This window comes from Miscanthus floridulus, chromosome 3 (genome assembly GCF_019320115.1).
Source record: "Miscanthus floridulus cultivar M001 chromosome 3, ASM1932011v1, whole genome shotgun sequence".
Classification (NCBI taxonomy): domain Eukaryota; kingdom Viridiplantae; phylum Streptophyta; class Magnoliopsida; order Poales; family Poaceae; genus Miscanthus; species Miscanthus floridulus.
The window spans coordinates 13217331-13228083 of record NC_089582.1 but is presented as its reverse complement, the minus strand read 5'-3'; the positions used below and the strand labels follow the sequence as shown (position 1 = coordinate 13228083).

Below are 10753 nucleotides of genomic sequence, written 5' to 3'. Positions count from 1 at the left end.
ACTCGGCAAACCACATTTTTGCTGAGTGCCATTTGTTTGCCGAGTGCTTTCTCTCTGGCACTCGGCAAACAGCCTCTTTACCGAGTGCCCGATAAAAAATACTCGGCAAGTCTGGGACACTCGGTAAAGAAGCCGTCTCCGGCAGTGTGCCAGTCGAATCAAATAAATAAAAGACAATGTTTACAGCAGGTTGCGATCATTGATTGCACACAAGTACATGAAGCAAAAAAGAAAAGAAAAGAAAATCCCATGATTGTCTAATCTCCTTCCGGAGCCTATGGTACGATTTAATCTAAGTTATACATGATAGATTCAGATTTTCAGGTGCAGTGGCGGCGGTGGCACTACTCGCTGACTTTCCTTTCCTCTCTGAATCCAGTCCAGGATCAAGCCTCGCAGCTGGACAGGTGCATGTGCAACCCACGAATTGAGGAAGGAAGCCACCTTGCGATTCCAGCTCGCCAGCACCTGCACCTGATCTTGTTGCACCTGCAGCTTCCTTTTCCTACTACCTGCCCTAGAAATTGCCCGTCGTTCTGCACATGGCATCTCCTCCATCCTTGGCTTCTCGAACTCAATGTACTCAGTGCCATGTCTAGACTTCCAAAGCAGTTGGCAGGATGTCGCCTCGGGGTTCTGGTAGAAATAATCTGTTGCCTTTGGCAGCAAGATCTCATTCATCTGGTCCAAGGTAATGTCAGTATGCACATAGTGCTGTTCTTCACCGTAGACCATCACTACTGCAGAGTTCTTTTCTTCAGGAAGCCTATGCTTCGTAGAACCATGGGGCGTGAAGAGGAGCCCAGCTTTCAGATATGGAGAGTAGTCCTGCGTAGAACTTCTGCGTCGAGATGGCGAGGTTGTGGTCTGCTGCTTGTAGTTGTGCTCGGATACCGGGACTTGACACTCCAAGTGCATTAGAATGAATCCAGAGAAACATCTGGAATTCGTACCATGTCTGGTTGACCAATGCAACGAGGCTTATTATTCTGCAGACCTTGTTGCTTGACTTGCTTCTTGCAACACAATGGGTCTGGACGAAACCACTGAGTGCAGAAGCTGTGGAGATTGTCCCAGTGCTTCTTGCACCCATGAGAAGTCCTGTGTAGGAAGCTGAGTGAGCTCTTTCTTGATGGTTTCAATTGTAGGCTGGAAACAAGGAGGAAAGAGCTGCAGGCAGTTCACTACTGTCCCAACTCTGTCTGTGCTTTCAGATATCTGCAGCATTGCACAAAGAAAGAAGTTGTTCTCCGGTGCATTATCATCTTTATGGACGAATTTCAGGCAGGCTTCTACCCCATGACCCGGAGTGATGGAAGGGACCAGCCATAGCAGATAAGAAAGGTACTCATTTCCCCAAACAATCTTATGCAGGAGCTCCATGCCCGCAAAAAGGTTCCTGTTAAGAGACTTGAATGGCATGTGACAGCGTGGTGTGCCACCAACTTCAACGTATCTCAGAAATTCACTGGCTCCATCTGCAAACCACTCGAACCTTTGAACCATGGATCTGCTCGGCTCATTTTTGTCACTGAAGGCAGAGAAAATGAATGACTTAGTAGCGCGTGCAATCCGGCTATGGAGGGAGGAGTTCATCAGCTCTTGTTCCACCTGCTCGTCTTCATGGATCCTTTGCTTGAATTTGTGCAGCATGTCATCACACTCTTCGGCAACACGCTTCAGCTTCTTGCGCCAATGCAGCAAAGATGCATCAGTGATCTGCCACTTGTTAGATGTCTCAAGAGCAGCCTCCAGCCTGATGTGTGCCATCTCTAACCTCTCAAAGTTTCTGTTTGCATCATTTGATTCCGCATACCTCTGAACTAGACCAGATAGGATTTGGCTAACTGTCTCCTGGGCAACCACGGAACTGACCATCTCTGCCGCCATTAGGGTCAAGCATATGTAGCACTCTTTCCCTGCTCAGGAGAAAGCAATATGAAACATTTTCAGATATATGAACCTTGTATTTGTTTTCAGGTAAAGGATATATGAACGTTTTACCACAATAAAAATTTTACACAACTGCATGAAAGCTGTGGCAGTTTTACCCTGTTTACTATAGAGAGGTATTCTGGATGTTAAATGCATCTGTGATGTTAGAAGAAAATATATTAAAGACAGCGAGCTCCATAAGTTAGACAGGCTATGATCATGCAGGAGACAGGTTAAGAATGATAGAGACGGGTGTCGAGGAATTGGTGTGCACAACACCTAAATAATAAAGAACTCAGCGACGTCCAAATCTCCTAGTGGAAAAGGGAACATGCAAGTCAATAGTGGAGTTGGATAGTGCACAGTGGAGAACACAGCAAAATGCATTGAGGGTCAGAAACTTTTCTCATAGTGCCCTCTTCTTTATCCACAAACTTTTCAAATGTATTTTTAAGTCCCCATAACTAACTTATTTATGGATTTGTTAATCCGTTTGGCCGGTTCTCAGTAGATGTGAATCTGACATGCACATGCATAGTTTTTTGAGGCTTTGGTGTCCTATATAGCGGGGATATGCTTAGATGCCTAGGCAATATGACGTCACTAAAACATTATGGGGTCGTCCTATGACATGTAGGATATGTCTCAAAAACCATGGACACAAGTGGAACCACTGATCCATACGACCAACACATCTCTTGGTCCATCCTTCTCTCTGACCACCCATAACTAGCCAAACACCATTTTGAGTCAACCCATTTTCCGTAGCACCAACCATATCTTGCTCATAACCCATCCCTATTGGTGCCATACGAGACCACCATATCTATTTCATCTCCGTCGCTATTATCCCATCTATCAAATCAAACGCAGGAGATGATTTCCGCCACCCTCTATTTCCCATTCCCACCTCCCTTTATCGTGTTATCCAAACGCAGACTTATGCATTTATATACTTTTTTTGAAACAGAAGATTTTATTGCATTCCAGGAGCAGTACATCGAGTTGATACCAAAGTTCAAAAAGGCAACGCCAGGCGCTCACCTAGGCGTGACTAGTCGCTAGGCGACGGTCCGCGCCTGGCCTACGGGGTAGGGGGAGCTCTAGGTGGGCGCAGAGCCTCGGTGGCTCAAGGCGGCCCCTCGGCGGCGATTCGGCAGCGCGGAGGCGCCCTAAGCGGCATGGAGGCGGACGCCGCGGGCAAGCGCGCGAATATTTCCACCCCTGCGGACGCGCGCGTGCATAGCTGGCTTCGAGCGTGGGAAAGAAGTCTCGCGCGGGAGGGATAAGAGGGGGAGAAGGGGGAAAAGAAGAATCGCATGCAGTTGGCACTCGAACGGCCGCTCACGTCCCTGGAACCCTGCCGGGAAGCTCTCCTAGCTGACCGCGCTCCTCCTCGCCGGGAAGGTGTTCACGCAGGCCGCGCTCCTCCTTGCCTGGAAGCTGCTCCCACCGGTCGTGCTCGTACCTGCCTAGAAGCTCGTCCTTGCCGGCGCACCCCTCTCGCCTGGAAGCTCGTCCTCGCCAGCGCACCCCTCCCGCCGGTCTCGTCCTCTCGCCGGCCTCGTCCTCCCGTCAGCGCACGCCTCCCCGACGGTCTCCCCCCTAAGCAGCAGCCCGCAAGTGGCAAGGTCAGTCCCCTCCCCCGCCGGCTGATCCCCTCCACTGCTCCTCTCCCCTGCTCGCTGCTCCCCTCCCCTGCCCTGAATATAAACTTCTGAATGAAACTCTGAATCTGAATGACTGAATACTGAATCTGAATGGAATGACTGAATACACATGCCTGAATGACTGAATCTGAATCTGCATGTATGTATCTGTTTTCTGTGATTGCCTGAATGTCAACTTGCTATTTTCTATTTTTTTTATGAACTGCTTGCTATCTATTGAGTATTTACAAGCTGTCAGTCCTTGCTGTAGGAACTAGGAACAAGCTGTCTATTGATTATTGAGCCTAAGCCAGTAAGCCACTAAGGTATGTCTACTGGCCCTCTCTTTTATATACTGTATTCAGCTACTCTATGTCTCTATTTAACTAATTTATTAAGCATTTCTGCTATGTATATAATATATATGTTGTGTGCTAAATTGGCTAAACGCCTAGAAAAAGATCTTAAAACACCTAGGGTAGCCTAGGCGCTAGGCTATGAGTCAGCGCCTACAAAGCGCCTAGCGCCTTCTTGAACTTTGGTTGATACATGGATTTGGAATGAAAAACTCCAGCCTCTGCCTATGCATTTATATCCTATAATATAACAGTATTTCAACCCATTTTATTTTGAAAATAGTTGAAATTTGTAAAACAATTAATAGAGGTACATTTGGTAACTGGTTCTATGCATAATAGTAATATGATAATCGCCTAAACAGAGCATAATTCATTCATGTCTAGCGAGTAAGCCTAGGTCATCAAGGAAATCAAGGTACAACAATCAAGAGGTGGCTATCAATCATGTTTGAGCTGCTAAATAAAAAATACTTTCTACATATAAAGTCTATTAGCAGTGTATATGGATAGGCTATACATAACTAACCGGATTACTTGCCTTCGTCGGCGTCCTTGACGAACTTTGGATCATTGTACTGAACTCCATGTATACCATCTTAAAAATGACACGTTTTCGCTTCAACGGCTACCCAAGCAGCCATGTTTACGCTTGTGTTTTCAAGAGACGGCTCTGTCTCCGGTTTCTCCCTACACGTGCACGAGCGCCAGCCCTCTGCGTTATGGGTGGTCGGCAGCGGCTCCTCGGTGATGCTTGTCTTCCTATACGTACACGAGCTCCAGCGCTCCGCGTTATGGTTTACGGGCTAGCCGGGGCTGGGGGCTCAGCCACAAACTAACTGGTCGGGGCTGTCTATATTAAATATAAACACATCTCCAAAACAACACTTAGTGTTTACAATATCTTTAAGATATTCTTCATCAACTCGCCGACCAACCATGTTCTCATTTGCGTTATCTAGAAGCGGCCTTGTTCTCGATCTCACACCTACACGTGCACGAGCGCTAGCCCTCTGCGTTATGGGTGGTCGGCGGCGGCTCCTCGGCGACACCTATGCTCTTACGTGTAAATGGGTGCTAAGCACTCTACGCTATGTGATATGGGCTAGTCGGAGCTGGTGATGCGATACAAAACCAACTGGAAGGAAGTTACTCATATTTAAAATATGAACAAACTCCAAATAAGCATAATGTTTATCTACAACTGCTCGTCAAGATACATCATGTACTACCCATTCTACATATTTGTTTTGCAGGGGTCCTGGTTCGGTCAAAGAGTTATTTTTTATGCTCAGGGACTGGATCACCCGGGGAGGACAAAAGGATCATCGTCCGGATGGTCGCACCACATGGCGTTCGGACTTCTCCGCTGATCAACCGGTCGGACTGCTAGGTTCATAGACTTCACGCTAACTAGTTGGTCGGACTATTCGGCGCTCACTTCTACTCGGTGCTCACTTCGCCGCCGACTAGGTGGTTGGACTACTCGGTTCTTGCTTCTTCGCCGACCAGCTGGTTGGATTGTTCGTCGCTTGGGCTTCATCGTCACCTATGCTGGGGCTCGCCAGCTAAGCTGGGACTCCTTGGCATTCAGATTTCTTTGTACAAGCATCGCCAGCTAAGCTGAGGACTCTTTGGTGTTCCGATTCTTCGTGCAATAGTCGCCCGCTAAGCTGCGGACTCCCTTGGTGGTCGGATTTTGCTATGTCTTATCGGTGTGCTATCAAGTTGCTCCATGCTATTCGGATCAGGGTGCTGATCTTAGACAACACGTCTGAGGTCTTGATAAGTACATGGCAGATGACGTGGGCAAGCTTCTGTTATTTTTTTACCCGGCTACAAGATTCATTTTTTTAATCTTCTAGCAGGCTCGGACTACAGTGTGTACATTGCACCTTGCGGTGCATGTGCTAATTTCTCTTATTCATGGTTTTCAGCTAAGCTAGGAACTGGTTGTGACCGGCTAGCATCTGGAGTCTTCTCTTCTTTGACCCTGGCACTATGTGAATTATTCACCTACACCAGACTCGGGGACTAAGTGGCTACACTTCACCTGGCGGTGAATGTAGTGCTTTTTCCTAATTTATCCTCCTTATTTATTAAGTCATGGATGATAACCATCCAACCTCGCAAACGGAGTCTGAGTGGCTACACTCCTCCTAAGGGGAAGACTTTTCAAATTTTATCTTGAGCCCCTTATATCCTTCTAGAAAGCCTAACTTGGCTAAGTCCAAGGTTTGTTAACCTGTTAAACTTGTCAGATTGCCAGTTAAACTAGTTGGCTCCTATTTTCACAGCTCAGATCACCAATTAAACTGGTTGGATCGGCAGTTAAACTGGTCGGCTTCACTTTGAATTGCTCGGACATGATCCGAATGACGTTGCTCAGCGGATACAAGGCGCTCGGGGACTAGCTGTAGGGATATAACCCAAGGTACCTATGGCAAGGGACATGGGCCGCACCATCAGGGACGGTCCAGCCCATGACATCAACAGTTGTGGCGCACGGCACTGATCGTCGTACACCGCAAGGCACCTAGAAGATCTGATCAGATACTATAGATATTTTAATCTAAATAGAATACTTGCCATGTAATCGACTTGGATACTTTCCTTGTAACCCTACCCCTCCAGAGTATATAAGGAGGGGCATGGGTCCTCTAGTCGGCAGATCCCTAGATACCTTATCATAATATACAATCCACCAAAGACATAGGACGTAAGGTGTTACGTCCACTTGATGGCCTGAACCTATCTAAATCGCTGTCTCTGCGCCTGTGTCACCATCTAGTTTGTATCTCGTGCACCTCCACCGATCCATCTACTACCGTAGGCAAACCCTTCGGTGGACTATCGACCATATTTCGTTGATAGGGAGTGGAGAGACCCCCATGCGATTTAAGGTGGTGTGTCCGAGGAGTGGTGTGCGGCAGTGGATGTGGCGAGGCCCCACACGTTTGTTGCCTTGGAGGTCGAGGATCCAGTGCGGTGTTTCGGTCGTTTGGTGTGTAAGGTGCAATAGCGGTACTTCGGCGAGGGGTCCTGCATGGCGGTGGCCTCTTCGGTGCGGTGTGGTGGGCTTCTCTTCTGACATCTGCCAACACATGGCCATGGTTGGGAGATCGACGATCGTGTGTGCGTGACCTCAAGATGATGGCGGCATGGTGGCTTCCTGTGGCTTGGTTACTAAGGGTGGCGGGCGGCTTGGCGATGACCAGAGGCAGTTGTTCATGCTTTTGGCTTGGCAACTTGCAGCAGACTGCAGTGGCTAGCCTTGCACGGCAAGGGTTAGTCCGGTGCGGGACAGCGTCGATAGGCGGCGCAAAGCGCAGGTGATGGCAGGACGGCTACATGGCTTGTAGCAGATCATGGTGGTTTGCCCTGCATGGCAGCAGTTGACTCGGTGTGGTACATCCTCGGTAAATGACGGCGCAGGCAATGATGATGGTGTGATGTCGCTTTGTCGCCTTTTGTTGCTGTTGCATCGTGGTGGTTAGTTGTGGTTTTTAGTGATGTCGCTCGGCGTGTGTTGAGGTCTCAATCCAACCGGCCATTGTTGATATTTGAGTTTGTTGCTTATGTTGTTTTTTAGGTTTCATTGCTTACCATCGTTGTTGTTCACTACTACAGAATGGACTTGTTGTCCCGGGCGGTAACGGCCTTTAGTCCCGGTTACCGCGCCGGGACAACGATCCCAGGACTAAAGGTGGAACCTTCAGTCCCGGGTCATCGAGCCGGGAATAAAGAGGGACCTTTAGTCCCGGTTGGTATTACCAACCGGGACTAAAGGCCCTCCAGCCGAGCAAACCTGGCGCACCCTTTAGTCCCGGTTGGTAACCCCAACCGGGACTAAAGGTTCTTTTTCTTTTTCTTTTTTTTTGTTTAATTTGTTTTCAGTTCAGTTACACATATTTGTTTAATATATAATATGTTTTTATGTACGTATTCTACGCTGCTAATATAAATACACGCACACATATAATTACATCTAATTCTCATCTCGAGCATTATTATATTCGAATAAAGTATGAAACTATATATATTATAGATATATATGTATATATACAACACTTTCATAATCTTGTTCTCGAAAATAACGATATCAATAAACATTTAATTTACATCATTAGTTCCTTAGATCAAAGTAGAACTCGCCGTTGGGATTTAGCACTTTTTCTAGAAGATATCCTACTATTGACTCTTGAACTGCTTTCAGATGGTCTTTTTGCATGACCCTTCGTTTCAACCATTCAGTCTTGCATTTGAAATAAAAGAAAAAGTATTAATACATACACATATATATATTCATTTAAAAATAAGTAAAAAATTGATATATACGTACTCTGAGGACATCTTCAGGAGTTCTTCTTATGTATGCAGTGATAAATTCACAAATATAGTATCCACACAAGTTATTACCTGGTTCCTGCCGCAAACACCACTGTACGAGAAGAAGATTATTCTCATCATCTCACACGTAAATTGAAGTACGATATAGTAATTAAACATGTGGAGAAGTATATATAGTACTACTTACTGGTATTTCAACTACATTAAGTGGTGCCTTGCAATCCTTGCGGTGTTGCCGAATAAACTCTTTCCAAACCCTGTGCGACCAATAATGTACGATCGTTAATAAATTATGGCAAAGTCTATTCAATAATAGTTGTGCGCGAGAGATCAAAATTACCCCTGGATAATGTCTATCATATCTTGGTATTGTGCTCGCTCTTTTCTCAATGAGTCCAAGATTACTAACTGACTTGAGTTTAACTCAATGACAATGAGTATCCAGTGAAACCTGCATTGGTTTATACACACACGTACATGCATATAAGTTGTATTGATATTACATAAAATGTGTAGACTACATTATTATTAACGCTTACTCAAAGTTGTATGGGAAAAGTATTGTTGTCTTATCGTGCTGCTTCACGAAGAACTTCATGATATTCGTCTATGCTTCAGATACCCAGTGGTCCTTGACAATAATATCGGTTTTGAATATGATATAAGGATCAATGAAGCCAACACTGGTGTCTTGTATTCTTTGGAGCTCTGACATCTGGAATCTGTATATAAATATAAGTTACATGTGAGGATAATTATATACACGTACGCATGGAAGTGAGTTTATTAAATAAAAGTAAGAATCACTTACAAACAAAAGGAGCTAATGATTGATTTGTCCAGAGCGTCCAAGTGGAATAGTTGATGCAATTCTTCGAAACTAATATGTAAGATGTCATCGCCACGGAAGTAATGATGGTCTCTAAATCTGACAAAGATCCACTGCTCACCCCTGCCACACGCCTGCATGTACCACTTGTTGAGCAAGTACATTTGCGTACCCAATTCATTCAGAGCCGCAGGGTTGTACAGACTTTTGCCATATTTATAAGTCTTCCAGGTATCAACTTCTAGGTTCTAGATTGGAGCTTTGCCCATCAATTGATCCAAGGTTAAACCAGTATCTTTAAAAAAAGCATTAAGGGCTTGAACCGACACTTCTCCAGAGTTATCTGGTCGATAGACTTCTATGTTGGAACCATATTCATTAGCAACAACAAGATTTTGCATTGATTGCTTCTGTTGTCCAAGCTGTGGGACATCCTTCCCTGATGCTCTTTTCCTTTTCTTATCTGCATCATGTGATTTCACGAGGGAGCGGTCATAGTCTGATAGTGGCAAAGGCTTACGAAGTCCAATCATCTTTTTCTTGTGAGCATCGACCTTCTGCCTCAGCACATCTCGTGGTATGTAAAAGTACGGCTTCTCCTTAAGCTTCGCTTGACTCTTGTTTTTGATATCTATAAAAAAATCTTTCACTTTTTTGTCTTCTTTAGCTGCTATTTGCTCATCAGTCTTTTTAGGAAGTATTTCTTGAGAAATAACTCTTTTTCTCGGGGTCTTCTTTGCCGCCGGGACCTTAGACGTCTTTGTAGTGCGTCGTTGTGGAGGGGGTGGGGGCGGTGTTGGAGACCGGCATGGAGGCGATGAGGCCGGTGTTGGTGGAGACCGGCGTGGAGGCGTTGGAGATCGTTGTGGAGGCGCTGGGGCCGGTGTAGGAGTTGGAGATCGTTGTGGAGGTGATGGGGCCGGTGTAGGAGTTGGCGATCGCCGTGGGGATGAAGTCGTCTCGCCCCCCGCGACGCTGTGATGAGATGGGGAATGAATGATTAGGCTAGGCTGGGGGAGACCCTGCTACAAAAACAAGTTGTGTGTCAATTATTTTTGAAGCCAATAAAAAATTAATGGAAAATAATATTTCATTCACTTTCATTCGTACCTAGGGTGAGGTAGGGGAAGCGGTGGCGCCCCAGGAATGATGATGAAGCGTTTGCACCATTGAATAAATGTCTTCTCTGCTTCTCCTAGTGTCTTCTCCCCATCACCGCCTTCAATGTCAAGAGGAACATTGCTGTAACCTTTGAGCACTCTATCGACCGAGACGCTAGCATATCCAGGTTGAATAACTGACCCATGGATTCTTGGTGTCTTCGTTCGGTCTATTGGAGATACAACCCCGACAGCCACCATGATTGATGCATTATTACCATCTGGAATGTGCAGCTCACATGTTGTTAGAGGCTCGGTAATGTCATCAACAGGGAAGCGCAACCCAGCGTCGTCTTGAATAACTGGCAGCTCCGTAGAAGCACAACTGCTTTTCATCTGACCAACGAGGCTAATGGTGACTCCCGGTGTTGATTGCGATTGCATTTGACTCATTGCTAGCTGCACTTGCCTCTTGATCTCCTCCTGCATTCTTGCCTCAAGAGATTTTTCTCGTTCACGTGATTCAAGCAATGC

At 46.1% G+C, this 10753-nt stretch overlaps 1 pseudogene; it reads right to left on the bottom strand.

Moving 5' to 3' along the window:
* Positions 1–312: 312 nt before the first annotated feature.
* Positions 313–1890, bottom strand: LOC136545019 (uncharacterized; annotated as a pseudogene).
* Between the last annotated feature and the right edge of the window lie 8863 nt (positions 1891–10753).